General features: G+C 45.7%; 1 protein-coding gene across 6 annotated transcripts in view; it reads left to right on the top strand.

Annotated features, from left to right (window-relative positions):
• Positions 1-22231, top strand: part of DPF3 (double PHD fingers 3) — a 279265-nt gene that overhangs the window by 65313 nt on the left and 191721 nt on the right. The window lies entirely within an intron of this gene.

Below are 22231 nucleotides of genomic sequence, written 5' to 3'. Positions count from 1 at the left end.
AATGAGGCAGACTAAGAGGTTTCTACCAGAAGGAACTTGAGGTTCTTGATTCGAGTCAGCCATCAAGTAACTTAAGGTGACCTTGGGCAAGGCTTTCTTACTGGTCTCCTATCTTGGATGAGGGCCCCTCAAGCCCAAGTGGGAAAGCTGTTTCTATTATCTCCTTTTCCTCCTATCTCCAGTGGGACACCCAGTCCTGCGAGTTCTATTTTGGGAATGTTTCTAGAGTCTGCCCAGTCTCTTCCTAGTCCAGTGCTTTCTCCATCCCGTGGCCAGAGTAATCTTGCTGAAACACAAATCTGATCAACGTCACCCACCTCTGCTTAAAACCTTCAGTGATTTCCTCATTGTCCCCAGGATAAAGTCCAAACTCCTTGGCAAGGCACTCTTGGCTCCGTTGTTTGGGCCCAGCCTCCCTCTTCAGTCTTTCTCAGCCTTTGCCCTTCATTGCTCCTCACCCCATGGTCTGGATGCCCCAGATGTCTCACTCTTCTCTGTGCACAGATTGCTGACTCACTCTCTGGAATCCCCTTTCCTCTCTTTTCTACCTGGTAAAATCATGCTAATTTTTTTTTTTTAAGACAGGGTCTCACTCTATTGCCCAGGCTGGAGTTCAGTGGCACCATCACAGCTCACTGCAGCCTCCACCTCCCAGGCTCAAGCAATCCTCTTGCCTTGGCCTCCCAAAGTGTTGAGATTATAGGTGTGAGCACCGCACCTGGCCCATGCTAATCTTTTAATGCTTGTCTCAATCTTCTCCTCTAGAAGATGCCCCAGACCCTGGAGACAGGGACCACGTCCTCACTTCTCCACCCCATAGGTCTGTGAACCTGTTGAAGGCAGGATCTGCTGTTTTTCTGCTATGCTGTGTGACCCTGTACCCAGCATGGTGCTTAGCACATGGCAGGTACTCAACCACTGTTTGTTGAGTAGAAAACAAATGGATAAAGGAGGGAAAATTTAAAGTGGAAATAATGATGTTTAACCTTTGTTACCACCCAAGGTTGCTTGTAGCATGAACATGAGATAATATTTTTTGAAGAACTCTGAAAAAAATGTGAGGCTGAACAAATGCAAAGCAAGGTATTCATTATTGTTTTCAAAAGTAGAGATGATTAACCTTTGAATTATTATATCACCATTACACATTTTATTTTTTTTTTAAGAGTCAGGGTCTCGCTCTTTTGCCCAGGCTAGAATGCAGTGGTGCGACCTTGGCTTACTACAGCCTAAAGCTCTTGAGCTCAAGTGATCCTCCTGCCTCAGCCTCCTGAGATGTTGGGAGTACAGGCATAAACTACTACAGCTGGCACACACTGTATTTACGAGTAAAGGGAGGCCAGCCGCAGTGGCTCACACCTGTAATCCCAGCACTTTGGGAGGCCGAGACAGGCGGATCACCTGAGGTCAGGAGTTTGAGACCAACCTGGCCAACATGGAGAAGCCCTGTCTCTATTAAAAGTAAAAAAGAAATTAGCTGGGCTTGGCGGTGGGCACCTGTAGTCCCAGCTACTTGGGAGGCTGAGGCAGGGAGAATCACTTGAACTTGGGAGGCAGAGGTTGCAGTGAGCCGAGATTGTGCAGAGTGAGACTCTGTCTCAAAAAAAAAAAAAAAAAAGAAAAGAGTAAAGGGAATTGTTGTTGAGTACTAGGAGTTGGTATACCAAGTAGAAAAATCCAGGTGGCCAGAATATTGCACAATTCAGAAAAGATATGCCTTGTTGGTGTAGGAAGCAAACACAGCTTGAAATGTGACTCAGTGGCATGGACCTGCCTGGAGGCCTCTAGTGACAACACACCCTTTTCTTTTCCAGAACTAGGGCTGAAGACAGAGAGGGCCATGGCAGGAGGGAGGAGGGCCTTGGTTTTCTTTCTCTTGTGTGTTCCACTTTCTTCTCTTTCTGATTCTTCCATTTTCTGAATATTGTCTATTGTAACCACCCCAAGCGGAACATGGCACATGAAAGAAGAAATGGAAAAAGAAGCCTGGACTTATACAGTGGTTTGCAGAGGCTATTGTACTAACTTTTACGATTGATATCTGTGAATGTGTCTTTTTTTTTTTTTTGAGACGGAGTTTCGCTCTTGTTGCCCAGGCTGGAGTGCAGTGGCACAATCTTGGCTCACTGCAACCTCCACCTTCCAGTTTCAAGCAATTCTCCTGCCTCAGCCTCCCGAGTAGCTGGGACTACAGGCACGCGCCACCATGCTCAGCTAATTTTTTGTATTTTTAGTAGAGACGGGGTTTCACCATCTTTGCCAGGATGGTCTTGATCTCTTGACTTCATGATCTGCCCACGTCGGCCTCCCAAAGTGCTGGGATTACAGGCGTGAGCCACTGCGCCCGGCCATCTGTGAATGTATCTTATTCCCAGTACCACCCCCTCCAGGCTTTAATTCCATCTTGAGCAGGTATTTTCTTTGTATACTTTTGCACCCTCTGCAGATGCCTTGCGCATAGTAGGTGTTCATGAATGTTTGCCGAATGAATGAATGAGCTCCTGAATAAGAATGAAGTTTACCTCTTGTGCAAATTCCTTGATGCATCATCTCTCCTCTCCTTTTCCCTGAAAAGAGGGATTCTTCCTCCTTTTAGCCAGATCAGGATAGAGGCAATTTTCTTTAGCACTTCCTCTGGGCAACTCTTACTGTCACCTACAGGTTTGCGTCTAGGGGCTGGATCCCTTGCTTTTCAGACCGCTGAAGGTTGCCCCATCACAGAAAGGAGGAGCGGAGAGTAGGCAGAGTGCAGGGAGGAAGCCTAAAGGATTAATTGGTTAAACTTTATTACAAAGGCTGGTCCTATTGTTTACAGGCCATTAAAAACCATTATCATCTTCCCGGGCCAGGCAGACAGCAGCCAGCTGCTTTGATGCATGTCTTAGAGAGATAAGGAAAATTTATCCCTTGTTTTGACTTCACAATTTCTTCTTGGTTTATTATCTGACATGCTATTCAACTTTCTCTCCACATGTCCCTGATCTCAAGACAACTTTTTCAAGTTGTTGGCAGGGGAGGTTCAGGTTAGAATCCTACAATTTTAGACTTGGAAGAGCCCGCCGAGATCAATGACTGTCCCTAACCTGCCTCCTCCCTTTCCCGCCCCCGCCCCCATCTGTATTTTTCCTCCATGGCAGAGCAGTTCCTGGACTCTCCAGCAGTTTGCACTTATGGATCTCTGAGAAGGGCAGACTTTTCTCATGACCTTCAGTTAATCCTCCCCGCTCCATGGCCACATGTACTCTGCAGAGAGGACTTCCTAGAGCTCCCCTGCTTCCTTCCAAATGACCAGCTCCTTACTTATTATCCACAGGGTACTGTGTACGTAGATAGAGTTATCTTAACTGCCATCTCCTGTGATAGGTGTATCTAGGGTTCCCCTGGGTGGGCTGGGCTGGGCTGGGCTGGGCAGGGCCTGTGGGGGCCCTCATCCACATCCTAGACAATCTGTCTTCCCCAGGGGCCTTCTTGAGGGTGTGACTTTCCATCTGGACAGAAACAGGCAATGGGATGTAGGCTGCGCCCACCCTGCGGTGTTCAGGTGATCCTGTGAAATTTTCTATGTTCTAGAACTGAAAAGAAGCCCTGAATTGATACTGAACTTACTTTTAGCTGGTAGATGAAACAGTTCGAGTGTGCTCTGTGAGAGAGTGTGAGCCAGGTTGGCAGATATTAGGCACTCACATGGTTGTTGAGCAAATGAATGAATGGATGCAGGAATAAAAAATGTCCGCCAGTACCAGGTTGCTCCTTGTGGGTCTGTGTATTCAATTCAATAAGTATTTACTGAGTGTCTGCTCTGGGGAAGAGCTCGTGCTGGGGGATGGGGTCAGAAAGATGTATAAGATCTAGTTCTTGACATCTGAGAGTTTACATTTAGAAGAAAGAGAGACTAATTATAAGACAAGGCATAGGCTGGGCACGGTGGCCCATGCCTGTAATCCCAGAACTTTGGGAGGCTGAGACAGGTGGATCACCTAAGGTCAGGACTTCAAGACCAGCCTGGCCGACATGGTGAAACCCCATCTCTACTAAAAATACAAAAATTAGTTGGGCATGGTGGCATGCGCCTGTAGTCTCAGCTACTTGGGAGGTTGAGGCAAGATAATCGCTTGAATCCGGGAGGTGGAGGTTTCAGTGAGCCAAGATTGAGCCACTGCATTCCAGCCTGGGCAACAGAGTGAGACTCCATCTCAAAAAATAAAAAAAAAGGCATATAGGAAAGCGTAGGCCGGTCGTGGTGGCTCACGCCTGTAATCCCAGCACTTTGGGAGGCTGAAGTAGGCGGATCACTTGAGTTTGGGAGTTCGAGACCAGCCTGGCCAACACAGTGAAACCCCATCTCTACTAAAAATACAAAAATTAGCCGGGGGTGATGGCAGGTGCCTGTAATCCCAGCCACTTGGGAGACTGAGGAGGAGCAGGGCTTGAACCCAGGAGGCAGAGGTTGCAGTGAGCCAAGATGGCACTATTGCACTCCAGCCTGGGCGATAGAGTGAGACTCTGTCTCAAAACAAAACAAAACAAAAAAGAAAACGTAAATGTAAAAAGAGATACAAGCAACTTGTTGAAGCGGCATAAAGAGTGGTGGGTTAATTCTGAATGAGAGCATCAGGAGAACTTCCCAGAGGAGATGATTTTTAAGAATTTCCATGAACAGGGAAGAGAAGGGGGGAAAGGAGATACTGGTGAACAGCAAGTACAAAAGTGTGGACACGTGAAAGTGTCCTTAGCTTGCCCCAGACCAGTCCTGGCAGCCCCAGTCCAAACCCACATCCCTCTTCAAGCCAGGGTGGCTCCAGATCCATCTCACACAGCACCAAATAATCCCAGGAATTTTTCCCGGCATCTGACCCTGGGGCTGGACTCGGGGCAGACATTCCTTTCCTCCTCTTTCCTCCACCACTTTGCAGGTTCCCCTTGTTTCTGGATTTTGCTCTCCTTGGTGGTACCCTGGAGTTGGAGAAGGTAGATAAGCTTCCAGTGCCTGATCCCTCAGCTTCTAGAAGATATTTCTTTGCCTCTCCTCACACTTCCACATTGCTAGACAAGAACCACCCCTTCTTCAGGCTTTGCTCATGTGGTCCCCTCTCCTAGAAAGCCTTCCATCCATTCCTGTTTGTCCAAATGCATCCACTCTTCCCCAGTGGCGCAGCTTCCCTACAGCTGGAAGGAAGTATAGCATTTTCTGAGCTCCCTAAGCATAGATCAGCCTCTCCCTATTTCTCACAATGATTGCCACTGGGTGCCTGTCCCATAGATGAAGGTAAGAATGGAGTTTCCTACTCTGTTTTATTGCAAACAAGTATCCAGGGTAAATGTGATTTTTAACACATTAAAACACTCATACATCTCCCTAGCCCCCAATTTTTCCTTGTTCTCAAGGTAACTGCTTAGTTACATTCCAGGGAGTGGGAGGAAGCCAAGAAAGAATTCTTAGTCTTGGGGAGCAGGATCGAGTGCAGAAATGTCTTAGAAATGGAAGATTCCCCTGACTCCTCGCCATGCAGTGCTGCAGCCCATATAGAACAGTGGGCGAGCTCCCCCTCGCCGCCTTGCTTATCTCTGCTTCACATTCACAGACTCACCAGCCTGGAGTCTCTCTGGATGTTGGCCAAGCCAGTTGGGAATGCATAATAGCTGCGATATGGGATGGGACGCGTCCGCCATGTCCTTGCATGCTGCACTGAAGGTCTCCTTCTCCCTCTTGTTCCTCCCTCTTAGCCTTTTCTCTGGTATTGGGAAGTAATCTTTCTGGTCTCACATCTCTAATGTTTGAAAGAAGGGAGACCCAGATTCCATGTTGGCAGGTGGCTGTGCTAGTAATTAGGGACATCCCTTGGAGAACTGGAGAGAGGTTTGGGTGAGCAGATTTAAACCAAATGGCGTCCAGCTAGCTGCCATTTTGAAACCTCAGCTACAGGGCCTGGTGAGCTCAAAACCTTCCCTGTAACCACTGCCTTCCCTCGCCAGCCCATTTGGTTTTTGTGACTAAAACTTTGGTTTTGCTTTAGTGTCTTTCTGTTTTGCTTTTTGTACTGGTAGCAATAGGGATGAGAAAAGGAAAGGCCTCTCAAAAGAAGATTCTAGTCCGATGGGAGCGAGGGCTTCTGGGAAATTGGGTGAGATCTTCATGGGTCATGTTGGTGCTCAAAAAGTTTTGGATTTTGGAGCATTTTGCATTTCAAATTTGTGAATTTGGGATGTTCAACCTGTAGGAGGGTTAGGACTTCAACATATAAAGGGGATATAATTCAACTTATAACACTCTCCTTCCTTCTAAAAAACTCAACTCATAATACTCTCCTTCCTTCTAAGAAACTCAATCCATAACACTCCCCTTCATTCTAAAAAAAAATCTGTGTTTTTGTTTTTGGTGGTGTTTTTTGAAAAAAAAAACCTGTAGATGGTAAAAAAATTAAACACTACAGAAAGTAATTGAGAGCAAAAAGTAAATCTAAGTCTCTGTCACCCCTGTTTTCACATCCTCAGACCCTAGTCTTTCAGTAAAGACTTACCTGTTTTGTTTTTTCTTCTGTATCTTTCTGGTGATGTTATATGTACATAAATATTTATCTGTCCTTTTATTTTTTTCTCCCTTCAAATAGTAGCATTCCAAGTGCCCTGTTCTGCACCTTTAAAAAATTTTTAACAATCTAGGACATAGATTATTTTATTTTATTTTTTTGAGATGGAGTTTCACTCTTGTTGCCCAGGCTGGAATGCAGTGGAGCAATCTTGGCTCACCACAACCTCCACTGGCTTCCAGGTTCAAGTGATCCTCCCACCTCAGCCTCCCGAGTAGCTGGGATTACAGGCATGTGCTACCACGCCCAGCTAATTTTTTGGTATTTTTTAGTAGAGATGGGGTTTCACCATGTTGGCCAGGCTGATCTTGAGCTCCTGACCTCAGGTGATCCACCCACCTTGGCCTCCCAAAGTGCTGGGATTACAAGCCACTGCATCCAGCCTAGGACATAGATTATATCTGGCCTGTTTTTAACAGATGCATAGCATTTCATTGTGTGGATATACCATGATTTATTTAATTTCACCTCTTTTTTTCAATACAAGATCTCACTCTGTCACCCAGGCTGGAGTGCAGTGGCGTGTCATAGCTTACTGCAGCCTTGAACTCCTGGGCTCAAGTGATCCTCTGACTTTAGCCTTCTGAGTAGCTAGGACTACAGGTACACACGACAGTCCCTGGCTAATTAAAAAAAAAAATTCAGTGGAGATGAGCTCTCGCCATGTTACTCAGTCTAGTCTTGAACTCCTGGCCTCAAGCAGTCCTCCTGCCTTGGTCTCCCAAAGCTTTGGGATTACAGGCATGAGCAAGTGCACTCGGCCTAATTTCACCTCTCATGATGAGCGTTTAGATGATTTCCAATATTTGCTGCAATGAAACAATTTGTTTATGTGTTTCTCTACCTATAAGTGTAAGTCATCTACACATCTCACTCCTTTATAAGGTTCTTATATAGTGTATACATTGAATATATTTGAGAAATATTTATTAAGTTTGTACTATGGACAGTATTTGATAGTTCATCATATTGATGCCAGCATTTACTCAACCTAGTGGCTTATCCTAGATTGTTTCTTGCTAGAAACAAGGTCAGTAATAAAAATTCTTTTTTGTCCCTTTTGTTGGTGGAGAATGGGGTCTTGCTATGTTGCCCAGGCAGGTCTTGGACTTCTGGGCTTAAGCTATCCTCCTGCCTCTACCTTGTTAAGTGCTGGGATTATAGGACTGAGCCGCCATGGCCAGCCTTGTTTTTTCTTGTTTTGAGACACAGTCCCACTCTGTCGCTCAAGCTGGAGTGCAGTAGTGTGACCTCAGCTCACTGCAGACTCTGCCTCCCAGGCTCTGCCTTCCACCTCAGCCTCCCAAGTAGTGTGCATGCCACCATGCCTGGCTAATTTTTTTTTTTTGACATAGAGTTTCACTCTGTTGCCCAGGCTGGAAGTACAGTGGCATGATCACAGCTCACTGCAACCTCTGCCTCCCAGGTTCAAGCGATTTTCATGCCACAGCCTCCCAAGCAGCTGGGATTACAAACATATGTGCCACCACACTCGGCTAATTTTTGTATTTTTGGTAGAGATGGGGTTTCATCATGTTGTCCAGGCTGGTCTTGAACTCCTGGTCTCAAGTGATCTGCCTGCCTCAGCCTCCCAAAGTGCTGGAATTACAGGAGTGAGCCACTGTGCCTGGCCTAATTATTACAATTTTTTGTAGAGATGGAGTTTCGTCATGTTGCCCAGGCTGGTCTCGAACTCCTGACCTCAAGCGATTCTCCCACCTTGACGTCCCAAAGTGCTGGGATTATAGGTGTGAACCACAGTGCCTGGCTGGAAACTTTTGCCTGTAAATCTCTAATTTTGATCGTTCATCTTTGTTTATTCCTTAGCACAGATTTCTAGAAGTGGGTCAAATAATCTGAAAATTGTTAAGGTTTTGGGTCTTAACTTTAACGTTCCTGCTAAAGCTTATATAATAGTATTCCAAATTGTGTTCTAGAAACGTATCAATTTATATTTTTACCAGCAGAGTGCTCATCTTGTCCTACAATACTAGTATTATCATTAAAGTAAAAACCAAAAATTATCATCAAAGCAAAAAACAAAAACAAAAAAACTCATTTGATAGGTGAAATTTGCTCATTTGGTTTGTGAATTATGGCATTTCATTACTTTAATTTTAACCTGTTTATTAGATATTCTTATTTCCTCTTTTGTGGCTTTTCTGCATCCTTTGGCCATTTGCCTGTTGAGGTCTTAATGCTTTTTATATCAATTTGCATGACATTTTGTATATTAAGAATATTAATTTGTCATACATGTGGCAAATATTTTCTCCAGTTTGCATCTTGACTTTTAAAAAGTTCTTTTAAAACTATGGTATAATTTACATTCAATAAAATGTACTCATTCAAAATATATAGTTTTATGAGTTTTAACAAACGTGTATACCCATGTAACCACAACAGAATATTATTGTTATCCCCAAAAGTTCCTTAGTGCCTCTTTGTGCTCACCCCCTCTCTGTAACTATAGATTAATTTTGCTGATTCTAAGAGTTCATGTAAACACAATCATACACTATCTACCTTTTTTTTTTTTAATAAGACAAGTTCTCACTTTGTCGCCCAGGTTGGAGTGTAGTGGTACAATCTCAGCTCACTGCAACCTTCGCCTCCTGGGCTCAAGTGATCCTCCCACCTCAGTCTCCCTAGTAGCTGGGACCACAGGTACATGTCACCACACCTGGCTAAATTTTTGTATTTTTAGTAGAGATGGCATTTTCCCATGTTGCCCAGGCTGGTCTCGAACTCCTGGGCTCAAACAATCCACTCGCCCCCGGCCTTCCAAAGTGCTGGGATTATAGATGTGAGCCACCATGCCTGACCACTATCTACTCTTTTGAATCTAGCTTATTTCACTCGGCCTTTTTAAAAAAAGTCTTATCCACATTGTTGTGTATATTAGCAGCTAATTTTTATTTTTATTTTTTTTCAGTCCTGATACCAATGCAGTAACATCTTCTTTTTTTTTTGCTGAGTTTTTCATCATATGAATTTTCCAGAATATTGTAATCATTCACCAGTTGATGGACATTTGGGTTGTTTTCAGTTTTTGGCTATTACGTATAAAGTTGCCACGAGCATCTGTGTATGTCTCTTTTTTGACATACCTTTCCCCCCCACTTTCTTTTGGATAAATACTTAGTAGTGAAACTTCTCAGTCATATGGTAAATGCATGCTTTTACAATAAGCAGCTACCATACTGTTTTCCAAAGTGGTTGCACCATTCCACATTCCCATCAGCAGTGGCTGTGCTTTTGGTTGCTATATGTTCTCACCAGCAGTTGACATTAGCAGTCTTTTGGATTTTAGCTGTTTTAGTGGGTGTGAACGGTAGCTTGCTGTAGTTTTAGTGTGCATTTCCCTAACGACTGACGATGCTGAGCATATTTTCACGTGCTTATTGGCTATCTTCTTTTGTGCAGGGTCTGTTCAAATCTTTTGTTGTGTTGTTTGCCTTATTACTAAATTGCTAGAGTTCTTTATATATTCTGGATATAAATCCTTTGTCATATATGTATGTATGTACATGTATGTGCTATATGTGCTATATATGTGTCATATAGTATATAGATATGTGTATATCTATACACTATATACTATATGACTGTACTATATACATATATGTACTATGAATCATTTCTCCCAATCTGTGGCTTGTCTATTCATCCTCTTAACAGCATCTTTTAAAAAAATTGTAGTAAAACATATGTAACATAAAAGATGCCATTTGAATCATGTTGAGTATTTAGTGGTATGAATTATACTCCCATTGTTGTATAACCATATACCCTATCTTGAACAATGTCTTTTTAATTTTTAAATTTTTATCTTTTTAGAGACAAGGTCTTTGTTGCCCACACTGGAGTGCAATGGCATGATCAAAGCTTACTGTAACCTTGAACTCATGGGCTCAAGCAATCCTCTTGCCTCAGCCTGTGACGTAGCTGGGACTGCAGGCATGAGCCACCACACCTGGTTAATAGACTTCTTTGTAGAGATAGGGTCTTTCTATGTTTCCCAGGCTGGTCTGGAATTCCTGGTCTCAAATGATCCTCACACCTTGGTCTCCCAGTGTGCTGGGATTACAGGTATGAGCCACCACACCCAGCATAACAATGTCTTTCGAAGAGCAGAAATTTTTAATTTTGAAGTCCAAGTTATTTTTTCCCTTTTGTGATTCTTGTTTTCTGTGTCCTAAGAATCTTTGCCTACACCAAGGTTACGAAGATTTTCCCCATGTTTTCTTCTGGAAGTTTGTTTTTTTTGAGGCAGAGTCTCGCTCTGTTGCCCAGGCTGGAGTGCAGTGGCTCGATCTCTGCTCACTGCAACTTCTGCCTCCTGGGTTCAAGGGGTTCTTGTGCCTCAGCCATTTGAATAGCTGGGATTACATGTGTGTACCACCATGCCTGGCTAATTTTTGTATTTTTAATAGGGGTTTCACCATGTTGGCCAGGCTGGTTTCAAACTCGTGGCCTCAAGTGATCTGCCCGCCTCAGCCTCCCAAAGTGCTGGGATTACAGGCCACCATGCTTGGCCTTCTTCTGGAATTTTTTTAATTTTAGCATTTCTTTCATTCTGTGATCCATTTCGTTATTTTTTGTGTACAACATGAAGTAAAGGTCATGTTTACTTTTAAAATATGGATATCCAGTTAAAAGAAGTGAAAATAGGTAAATGTTAACTATTATTCATTTTATTCTCCTCTGATTTACTCCATTGCTATGTAGCCTAGAAATTCCAACCCCATTCAACTATCAGATAGATATTCATCTATATAATCTGGATTTTTTTTAACCTCAATTCTTTGTGTATGTGTGGTTTTTTTTTTTTTTTTTTTGAGGTGGTGTCTTGCTCTGTTGCCCAGGCTGGAGTGCAATGGTGCAATCTTGGCTCACTGAAACCGCCATCTGCTGGGTGGGTTCAAGCAATTCTCCTGCCTTGGCCTCCTAAGTAGCTGGGACTACCGGCTTGCGCCACCATGCCTGGCAAATTTTTGTATTATTATTATTATTTTTAGTAGAGACGGGGTTTTGCCATGTCACCCAGCCAGGCTGGTCTCGAACTTCTGACCTCAGATGATCCACCTGCCTCGGCCTCTTAAAGTGCTGGGATTACAGGTGTGAGCCACTGCGCCCAGCCATTAACCGCAGTTCTTTGATTCACTTGGAATGTATTTAGGTTGATGTAAGAGTTGAGGGTCTAGTTTGATTCCTCCTACCCCCATAGCTAATTAAATAGTGGGAAAGGGAGTTCCAGATATAGTGGGGACATAAAAGTGGGAAGAGAGTTGAGTTTTGGGAAACGGGGCCATTTAGGCTTACCTGGGTCAGTGAGTCATGGGAGACAAGCTGGAGAGCTTCACTGGGGCAGCCCGTGGAGGACCCCTGGACGCTGTCCACCCGGGGCTGTGAGCCTCTGAGAGAGGTGATTGGAGTGGTGCTTTTGATTCATATAGGTTGGCTCTGACTGAGGAGAGACCAGAGGGATGAGGAATGAAAATGGTTGCTGGTGATTTCTAGCTTTAAAGGGGGGCAGATGGCAAGAGAAACTGAGGATGAGATGGCGGGTGGAGTAGAGAATTGCCTGTTCCTGATTTCAGAAAGCGTGAAGCTGGAAGGAGGAATTAAAGATTGATCTTGAGATTCCAGTTGGAATGTTGGGTAGAGCGTCTCTGCTTTAACCAGAAATAAAGATGACAGGAGGAGAAACTGGCTTTTCAAGGGGATGAAGTTGAAAAGTAATGACAATTATTCACTTTTGGAGAAAATTCGTGACATTTCTTGAGAGTATAATCAGAACGGTTCCTTATAATTTGTGTAGCATTTTAAATTTCCAAAGTGCTTTTACATACTACTTCCTTTTTTTTTTTTTTTTTTTCCATTTATGCCTGATGTATCAGGATAGGCAGGGCAGGTATTACCCTGTTTTCCATCCTGCAGATGATGGGGGGAAGCTCAGCTAGGTGGGGGGTTTGCCTGAGTTCTGTTCTGAGCCAATAGGTTCTTGTGGTGTTGGGGGTGGGTTGGGGGTAAGGTTCTGATCTTGGCTTCTACCCACTTGCTGTGTAAGAAAGTACCTCAGCTTTCTGAGGGTTGGAGAATATGGGGTGGAGAATATCTGCACCATTAGACTCATACAATGGAGAAGGCCAGATAAAGTAATGTAAGTGTAAGAATGCTGATGAATATAAAACAGGATGCAAATGTCAATCTTATTAAGGTTATGATGTTATCCTGCTGGAGCTGGGAATCTGTTGGTCCCAGGGTGGGGAGGTGGGGAGGCCCAGGGTTCTGCCTGGCTCCACAGGCTTAGCTGCTGGCGCAGTGTACTGGGGTGGGCGTGCAGAGCTCTGAGACAAGGTGGAGATGACTATCCACGGTCAAGGCAGGGAAGTCTGAGGGCTCACATGGACTCTGGATTTAGAGTCAGAGGCCTTAGGGTTGAACATGATTTTCATTATGTCCTGGGCCTTGGGTAAGATACTGTATCTCTCTGAATCTCAGTTTCCTTATCTTTGTAATGTTACATTACACACTCAGGAAATATGGAACTACTTATATGTTTCCCAAACTTGCTGTGGCTCTGTGCCTTGATAAAGTCCTGTTCCCTGAAGCAGTTAGACAGAAGATGCAACACAACAGGCTTTGGAGGAAGGGGCCACGGGCCAAGGAATGCAGGTGGCTTCTAGGAGCTGAAAAGATAAGGAAACTGACCTTGATGCTGGCCCAGTGAGACTGATTTTTGGACGTTCTGACCTCCAGAACTGTAAGACAGTAAATCTGTGTTGTTTTAAGCTACTGAGTTTGTAGTAATTTGTTAGAGTAGCAATAGGAACTGATACCATGCGTTCAAGACTTATCCATGTTACTGCATGTATGGGTGCGTTCCACTGTGTGGTTGCATTGCAACTTGCTTATTCATTTACCAACTGATGAGCACTTGGGTTGTTCCCAAATTTTGGCCATTATGCAGAAAGCTGCTATGAATATTCCTATTGATAGGTCTTTGTGTAGACATATGTTTTTATTTCTTTTGGGCAAATCTCTGGGAGAAATGAAAATATAATTGTATATTTAACTTTAAAAGGAATTGCCAAACTGCTTTCTAAAGTGGCTGTACCGGTTAGCATTCCCACCCGCAGTGTATAAGAGTCATAGTTATTCTGTATCCTTGCCAGAGCTTGGCATTGTCAGCCTTTTAAATTTTAGCCATTATAATAGATGTTTAACTGTATCTCGTTGTGATTTTAATTGCATTTCCCTGCTAACTAATAATGTCAAATCTTTTTTTTTTCCATGTGCTTTTTGGCCATCTGTATCTTTTCTTTTGTGAAATGTCTGTTTAGTTCTTTGACCTTAAAAAAAATGGAGTCATTTGTCTTCTTCTTATTGAGTTTTAGGAGTTCTTTATATATTCTGACTAAACATCCTTTATCAGATATATGTTTTGCAGATATTTTCTCTCAGTCTGTAGCTTGTGTTTTCATTTTCATATTAGTGCCTTTCAAAGAGTAGACATTTAAAATGTTGGTGAAGTCCAATGTATCCATTTTTTTCCTTTACGACTCATGCATTTTATGTCCTATTTAAGAAAATTTTTGCTTAACCTAAGGTTAGAAAAATTTTCTTCCAAGTTTTCTTTCTGAAGTTTGAAAGTTTTAGTCTTCTATTTAGCTCTATGATCCACCATGTCGAGTTAATTTTTTTTTTTGTTTGTTTGTTTTTGGAGACGGAGTCTCGCTCTGTCGCCTAGGCTGGAGTGCAGTGGCGCAATCTCGGCTCACTACAACATCTGCCTTCCTGGTTAAGCAATTCTCCTGAGCCTCCCACGTAGCTGGGCTTACAGGCGCCTGCCATCATGCCCAGCTAATTTTTATATTTTTAGTAGAGATGGGGTTTCACCTTGTTGGCCAGGCTGGTCTCAAACTCCTGGTCTCAAGAGATTCGTCTGCTTCAGCCTCCCAAAGTGCTGGGATTACAGGTGTCAGCAACCACACCCAGCTCAAGTTAATTTTTATCTAGGGTATGAGGTAAGGGTTAAGAATTAAAACATTGAAAAAGTTCTTTTTGGTAATATCTTTAACTGGTTTTGGTGTCAGGGTAATTCTGGCCTCATCAAATGTGTTAGCATTGTGCCAGGCACTGTAGAGAATATAAAAGTCAGATCTAATCCCTGCTGGACTCTCTCTCTCGCTCTCACACACATCCCCGAAGTATGATGAAGGCAGAGTTTGGTGAGCATAGAAGAGAAGTGCATATGAACTGCTATGGGCTTTCAAAGAAGGGTGAAGGCCTGGGAAGCCTCAGAATCATCTTCATGAAGGAGGGACACTCAGGAAGGGCTTTAGGAGGGCTGCACCATTGCCTCATTCTGGGGGCACCATTCAAATGACAGTCAGTTGAGTGATCCAGGGCCACGTCGACTGAAACATGGAGGGTACCCGTCTGGAGTTTTAAAAAAAAGTGGCCCTGCTAAACAAGAAAAGGTCTACTAGCTGAGAGACTATCAGCTGGTAGAGATGGGGAAAGGTGGGTGGGGTGGGCAAGAAACCATGTGCTGGACGAGAGAGAATTCTATTAAAGTATGCCTTTGCCTCCCCAACCTCTGAATTAAACTCCCATTGTTCTGCGTCCTTCCCACACTGATTATGGTGCCGGAGGGCCCTGGAGAGGAAGGTGGGAAGGAGGGGGACCAGCTCTCATGGAGCCCCTCATCTCTGTGCTGGAGCCCCAGCATCCATCATCTCATTTAGTCCTCTCACCAACTCTATAAGAGCAGCTTCATTATTTGCATTTTTGCAGATTAAAAAATGAGATTCATAAAGGTTAAGTGCCCTGCCTGGGGTCAGCCGCTAGTGAGCAGGGGAGCCTGGTTGCAGTCCAGCCCCCTGGCTGCCTTTGGCTCCTGCAACACTATCTCCCACTGCTCTGACAAAATGTCATTTCTGAGGAAGGCAGGCACACAGACCCAAAAGGAATGGGTGCCGGGGGGAGGCCAGGATGAGGTATTTGTGAGTAGGTTTGTTCTGATGTAGCAAAAACTCTCTCATTGCTGTGGGCTGGGAAGTGGCTGACTGGCTGCGTGGTCAGGATTTGCAAAGCTTTTGCAGATCCTTTTGCTAGAGGGGCTTTAAAAGCTGCAAGCGCTCAGCAGTTCCTATCAGCTGGGATTTTTTTCCTCCAGATTGAATCCTGTCAGGGTTTTACTGGCTCATCTGTTCCCAGAATGACACCATGTCCCCTCACCTGAGCAGCACAGCCTTGCCATCCATGGTACTCCCTGCTACCAGACGGCTCCCGGAAGGAATTCTTCACCAGCCCTATTTTTTGTCCCCTGAACCCCTCTCAAAACCCTCTGGTTTCTCCCAGAATTTGGAGCCGAGCCCATCAGGGACAAAGGAATGCTGGGACCTTCTTTGGATCTCAGATTTGGTGGTTTGCTCCCCTTCCTGGTGTCATGGTTTGAAGCATTTTCGAAGGAGCCCCTGAAAAGCAAGGACAGTGTGGAGAGGCTGATGCCCAGAGGCGATGCGGTGTGTCTGGGAAACCAGAGGGGACCCTGCCTGCAAGTTCCCATTGCCCCCGACCCCATTCCTATCCCTATGAGCCCCTGTCCCTTCTTCACCAGTGCCTGTATCCTCAGAGCCCTCTCAGGGAGCCTTACCCGCCAGCCTCTGGGCGTTTGACTTCCCATCTTTTGTTTGGTCACCATGGGCCCTGCCACTGCCAACTCAGGCAAACAGAGCTTGGGCCAGCCCTGGGCTGCCCAGCCTCCCGGACGCATTGCACACTGCTCTGCGTCAGCAGAAAAAGTGTACATGACAAGTGGCATACTAGAGCGCCCTCTCCCCCCAGGCCTAGCTGCGAAGCCTCCATGTCCTGCCGAGCCCTGCCCACCGGGCCCGGCCCAGCGTACTCTCCGCTCCGCCAGCAGCGCTTCAGGAATCCTGAGGTGCAGCTCAGGTGGCTCTCAGTGACGTCATGGGAAGTGTTCTGGGTCGGTTCCCTTTGCCTCCCTGCCTCCACCTCCTTCCCAGACTTGCCGAGGATGTTGCCTCCAAGCCCCTCCCAGCTCCCAAAATACCAGCCCTGCCTCCTGGCCCTGCCAGAAAATGCTTAGCACATTAGCGGGTTTAGCTGCCACAGTGGCAGTCAGTTGGGAGGCTGCAGAGGCACATAGATTTCATTCTGGAATTCTTTCCAGCTCCTTGCTATTTTGACAACACTGGGCAATGCTGTTACCAGGAACCTGCCCTGCCTGTGGGGTGGGAGAGGCTGGGGGCCTGGGGTGGGGATGGCAAAAAGGTAAGGGGGGCTGGTGGGAGCAGCCTCAGGGTTAAGGGACTGTGAGAGAAGGGGGAACTGCACTGGTATCTCATGGAGCTGCAGCCGCCTTGGTCTTTAACATGGCTGGCCTCCCTCCTTGCCTCCTGGAGCTCACTTGGGGCAGATCTTAGACACAAGAGACCTCAGTGCAGGGGCTTCTGTTTGAAGGAGGCAAGAGGTTCCAAGACGGCAGGAGAGGCAGCAAGACAGGCTGAAAGAAAACAGCCACACTAATGTTGTCTTGGGCTTAAGACTTTACCGCAGCTCCCTCTCTGCCACTCCAGGGCTGGGTGCCCTGGAGCAAGCCACCAACTCTCCAAAACTCAGTGTTCTCATCTGCAGGACGGGGATAACCTACAGCCTGCCCTTCCCATCTCAATGTGAGATGGGGGGGATCTACAAGAGACAATGTATGTGAGAGTGTTTTGCAAAGTGTAAAGTGACTAACATTTGTATGCCTAGGAGCTCTGGAAGGCAGGGCCTATGTCTTGTTTATATTTGAATTCCTCTATCATGTCTGGTTTATTGGGTAGAAAAATAAATGTGGAGACTTTTTGGAAATTTCTGACTTGCCTCATTGGTGATCAGTGTGGTGAAGGATAGTAAGGTTCTGGGTGTATTAGTTTGTTAGGGTGGCTGTAAGTGCCACAGACTGGGTAACTTAACAGAAAGTTATTTTATCATAGTCTGGAGGCTAAAAGTCCGAGATCAAGGTGTTGGCAAGGTTGGTGCCTTCTGAGGGCTGCGAGGGAGAATCTGTTCTGGGCCTCTCTGCTGGCTTCTGGGGCTTGGCTGGCAGTCTTATCTTTGGCATTCCTTGCTTTATAGACACATCACCCCAATCTCTTCCTTCATGGGGCAAACTTCCCTTTTTTATAAGGACACTAATTGATATGATTTGAATGTTTGTCCCCTGCAAAGCTCATGTTGAAATGTGATTCCCAATGTTGGAGATGAGGCCTGGTGGGAGATTATTAGATCATGAGGGTGGATCTCTCACGAATGGCTTAGCACCATCCCCTCGGTGATGAGTGAGTTCTCACCCAGTTAGTTCACACAAGATCTGGTTGTTTGAAAGTCTGGGACTTCCCACCCTTGCTCTCTTGGTCTTGCTCTCACCATGTGACATGCCTGCTCTCCTTTTCACCTTCCGCCATGATTGTAGCTTCCTGAAGCCTCACCAGAAGCAGATGCCGGCACCATGGTTCCTGTACAGCCTGCAGAACTGTGAAATATACCTCTTTTCTTTACAAATTACCAAGTCTTAGGTATTCCTTTATAGTAATACAAATGGACTAACTCACTAGTCCTGTAAGATTAGGGCTCACTCTACTCCAGTATGACTTCATCTTAACTAACTATATCTGCAATGATTCTGTTTCCAGCAATGACAGTCTGGGGTCTTCTGAGCCCAGGGCCCAGCTCCAGGATCGGGAAGGTCAAGGCAGTGTGCCAGGCTTGGCTGAGAAGAGAGAGTTCTTCTGATGAAACATGATGTGGGTGCTTGCTGGGTGAGGGACCCTATTTTCTACTGCCATTCTTGGATTTGGGGACAGATCTTTGTTTCTTAGAGTTAGTTTTTCTTTTCCCTTTCTGAGGACCTCCTGTGAAGTAGAGTCATGCCATTTGTGTGTGAGACCCAGCTGCTGCACCAGTTCTAACTCTTCACCCCCTTCTTTTTCATGCCTCTCTTTCCCTTCAAGTCACTAACCCCACACACCACCTTCCTCTGCAGCCCGGAAGCTTGGTACACATTGGCTGACGTATTAGAACACACCCTGGCATGAACGTGATTCACATTCTCCTCCCCTCTCCTCCTTCCACTTTGTCCTGCACCACAGGCCCTTGCAGTGCATCTCTCTGACAGGGGAACCCCCACTATAGGTGTGCTCCCATTTAGCCTGGGTTCAGGCACATCAACGAGCATGTTCTGAGTTGGAAGGATGGGGTGGGTGTGTTGCTGGACCACAGCGTTGGGATGTCGTGGGAGGGCACGGAGGTATCTCAGCACTCCGCTGCCCTCTGTATCTGAGGCTTCATTGTCCTTATTCACATCTTCCCTATGAAATGCTCCAGTTTAGTAAGGGATTGCTATGGAAGAAGGCATTTGTACAAGTCACCCCTGAATAGTAAGAGGGGATCTTCTCTTATAGATTCTCAACATGTACAGGCACAGTGCTAAGTGCTTTCCATCCTTTTTCTCGTGTATTTCTCTAAATAACCCCAAGAAGCAGACACTTTTATATCCCCATTTCTCAGATGGGCAGTTGAGGGTTTGAAAGGAGATGTAAACTGCCCAGAGTCATTCAGCTAGTGAGGGGACTCAAGCACTTGCTTCTAGAACCTCTAGTTCCACTCTCTCATCCACAGGGTGCTCAAGGGGTGGTCAGTGGCTGTTTGCATTGATATTCCCTGGAGAGCTATGTGAAAAGTTGGGTTCCTGGGTCTCCTCCTGATCTACGGAATCATAAGACATTGGGGTGGGACCCAGGAACCAGCTCCCAGTGACAAGCAGGGCTGAGAATCACTGCCTGTGGAGCCCAGTGCCCAGGGGACCTTCTCCCCAGTGCCACCTTCCCTTTCTCTTCCACCAGGCTGCCGAGGACCTGCCATCAGCCACATGCAGGGTTCTGAAAGGAAGGGCAGGTGTGACCAGGCCTCCCCATGCCCTTCTTTCCTCCCTGGTGTAGTGGCTCCAGGAGTGCTGGTGGAGGGGGAGCCATCATGCCTGCACATGAGTTGGGAGAGGGTGGCTTGTGTGGCCGTGCTGACCTGCTGACTTCTCACTCTTTCTGGTAACCCCTATGCCCTTCCCCGGTGCCATGTTCCCCAAGGTCCTAGATGATGGAGGGACCAGGCCTGGTGTTGGCAGGCAGTGGCCAGGGCCAGGCAGCCCAAGCCCTGTGTGATGATGATGTGGGAGTGTCTGTCTGTGTTGCTGTAACGGAATACCAGGAACTGGATCATTTATAAAGAAAAGAGGTTTATTTAGCTTATGGTTCTGCAGGCTGAGAAGTTCAAGGGCATGGCCCTAGCCTCTGGCGAGGTCTTTCCTTCTGCATCACAACATGGCAGGGAAGGTCAAAGGGAAAGTAGACAAGTGTGAAGACGGGGAAACCCAAGGGGGCCCTGGTGTTTTAACAACCAACTCTCCAGGGAACTAATTCATTCCTGTGAGAACAAATCCAGTCTTATGAGAGTATGAATATTAGAGCTACAAGGCACTGCCAAGTTAATCTTGTCTAGAGGACCAGATGAGCAAACAGAGGCTCAGAGAGGTAAAATCACTTGCCTGGGTTCGCACAGCAGGTAGGTAGTATGGTTGGGGCTAGAACCCAAATTAATAGGATTGCTCCTAGACTCCTAAGAATGCCAAAATCCAAACCATAGCTTCTGAAAACAGATGTCCTTACATGCCCGGAAACCTTTGGCTGGTTTCCTGGTAGAAGAAGCTGTTCAGACCCCTCTCTCTTTCCAGTTCCCTGCTGCTTCATGCTACTGGAGGGAAGCAACAAGCTGGTTTTTCTCCTCCCAGAATAGGAGGCATCCCTGAAAATGTTGGCCTGGATTTCCAGGCTGACTTTCTAAACACTACCTCATCCTAAGAGTAAATGGCGAACTATTTTCACACACTATTAAAATTTTAATTTGGAAAACTCCTGTCCTTGGAATGCAAAGTTCACCAGGCATTTAACATCCTGCAAGCTGAGCTAGTTACTAGAACCTTCTTGCGGGTCCTGCTTGTAAGTCCCACTTGTAGTATTACACCAAGGACTGGTGGGATTTGGATAGCATAGTGACTCTTACTATTTGAGTTCGAAATGTCCTGCTTGTCTTAAAATGTTCACTCAGTTAAGGTTTCTTCTTCTTCCCTCTCCCCGCTCCCACTCCTTCAGAGTGCAGGATGTTTGGATGCTGTAGTGGGAGCTGGTGGTGAAAAATTAAAGTTATTAATGTGACCATCCATCAAATGGTCCTAAATTTCACCTCGGTCCTGCTGGTCTCCAGCCCTGACCCTTACTCCATTTCTCTCTTCCTGCTTCCAGACCTCCAGTCCATCTTTGATCCTTCCCTTTCCTAGTTCTCAGTCCATCCCTGACCTCTACCCCATTCCTAACTCCCACCTCATCCTTACCCCATCTCTGAGCTTATCTTTTCCCATCCATCAGGTCAGGGTGGGGGTGACCCTCAGGGAGGGAGGGAGGGCATTCGTTTCTCACATTACTTGTTGTTGTTGTTGTTGTTGTTGTTTTAGAGACAGGTTCTTGCTCTGTCGCCCAGGCTGGAATGCAGTGGCGTGATCATAACTCACTGCAGCCTCCAACTCCAGGGCTCAAGTGATCTTCCTGCCTCAGCCTCCTGCGTAGCTAGGACTATGTGTGTGCCAGCAAGCCTGGCTAATTTTTAAATTTGTTGTAGAGATGGGGTCTTCCTATGTTGACCAGGCTGGTCTTGGTCAACAAAGCAAAACCCTGTCTCTTGGAGGTGCCTTGTAGCTCTAATATTCATACTGTTGTACGACTGGGTTTGTTCTGGCAGGAACAGATTAGTTCGCTGGAGAGTTGGTTGTTAAAAACTGGCCTCAAGAGATCCTCCTATCATCCTCTAGCCTCGGCCTCCCCAAGTTCTGGGATTACAGGCATGAGCCAACTGTACCCAGCTTACCTAGTATTTTTTTAAAAACTGAAAGTTTAGTGGTTTGTTTTTTAGGTGTTGTCAAAGGGCCCTCTGTCAAAACTAGCCAAGTCAAAGAGGCAGTATCAGAGTTATGCTGGAGTCAGTATCATCACAGGCCTTTATCCTGTCAATAATAGTAATAATAATAATAATGTATTTATTGAGCCTCTGCCACATATTAAACAGTGCTAGGCACATTCCCTAGTGTTAATTCATCAAATCCTCACAATAATCCTAAGAAATAGGTGCTTCAATTCTCATTTTATTGATGGGAAAACAGAAACAAATGTTTTAAGGAGTTTGCCCAAGGGCATAAGTAAGACATTACAGAATTACTAAGCGACACAAGCTCATTTAGTTTGTATCCTGAATAGGTGAAATGTTTGCTTCAAGGTCCCTAGATATCTACTCTGTGGGCCTGCTTTGAGCTTTCAGGGTAGACTGGTGGTGGGCTCTGCAGTGCCCAAGGTCAGAGAAAACTCACCTCCCTGACCCTGCGGGGTAGGGCAGCCCTCTCCAGGGCCATGCTAGAAATAAACCCAGGAACAGTTTTCAAATGGGCAGACTCTCCTGGGGAATGGAGGGGGCAGAGATGAGGTTTCCAGGATCAGGTAAACAATTGGTGCTGAATTACTCCC

This window comes from Pongo pygmaeus, chromosome 15 (assembly GCF_028885625.2).
Source record: "Pongo pygmaeus isolate AG05252 chromosome 15, NHGRI_mPonPyg2-v2.0_pri, whole genome shotgun sequence".
Classification (NCBI taxonomy): domain Eukaryota; kingdom Metazoa; phylum Chordata; class Mammalia; order Primates; family Hominidae; genus Pongo; species Pongo pygmaeus.
This window is presented reverse-complemented; position numbering and strand designations above follow the sequence as displayed.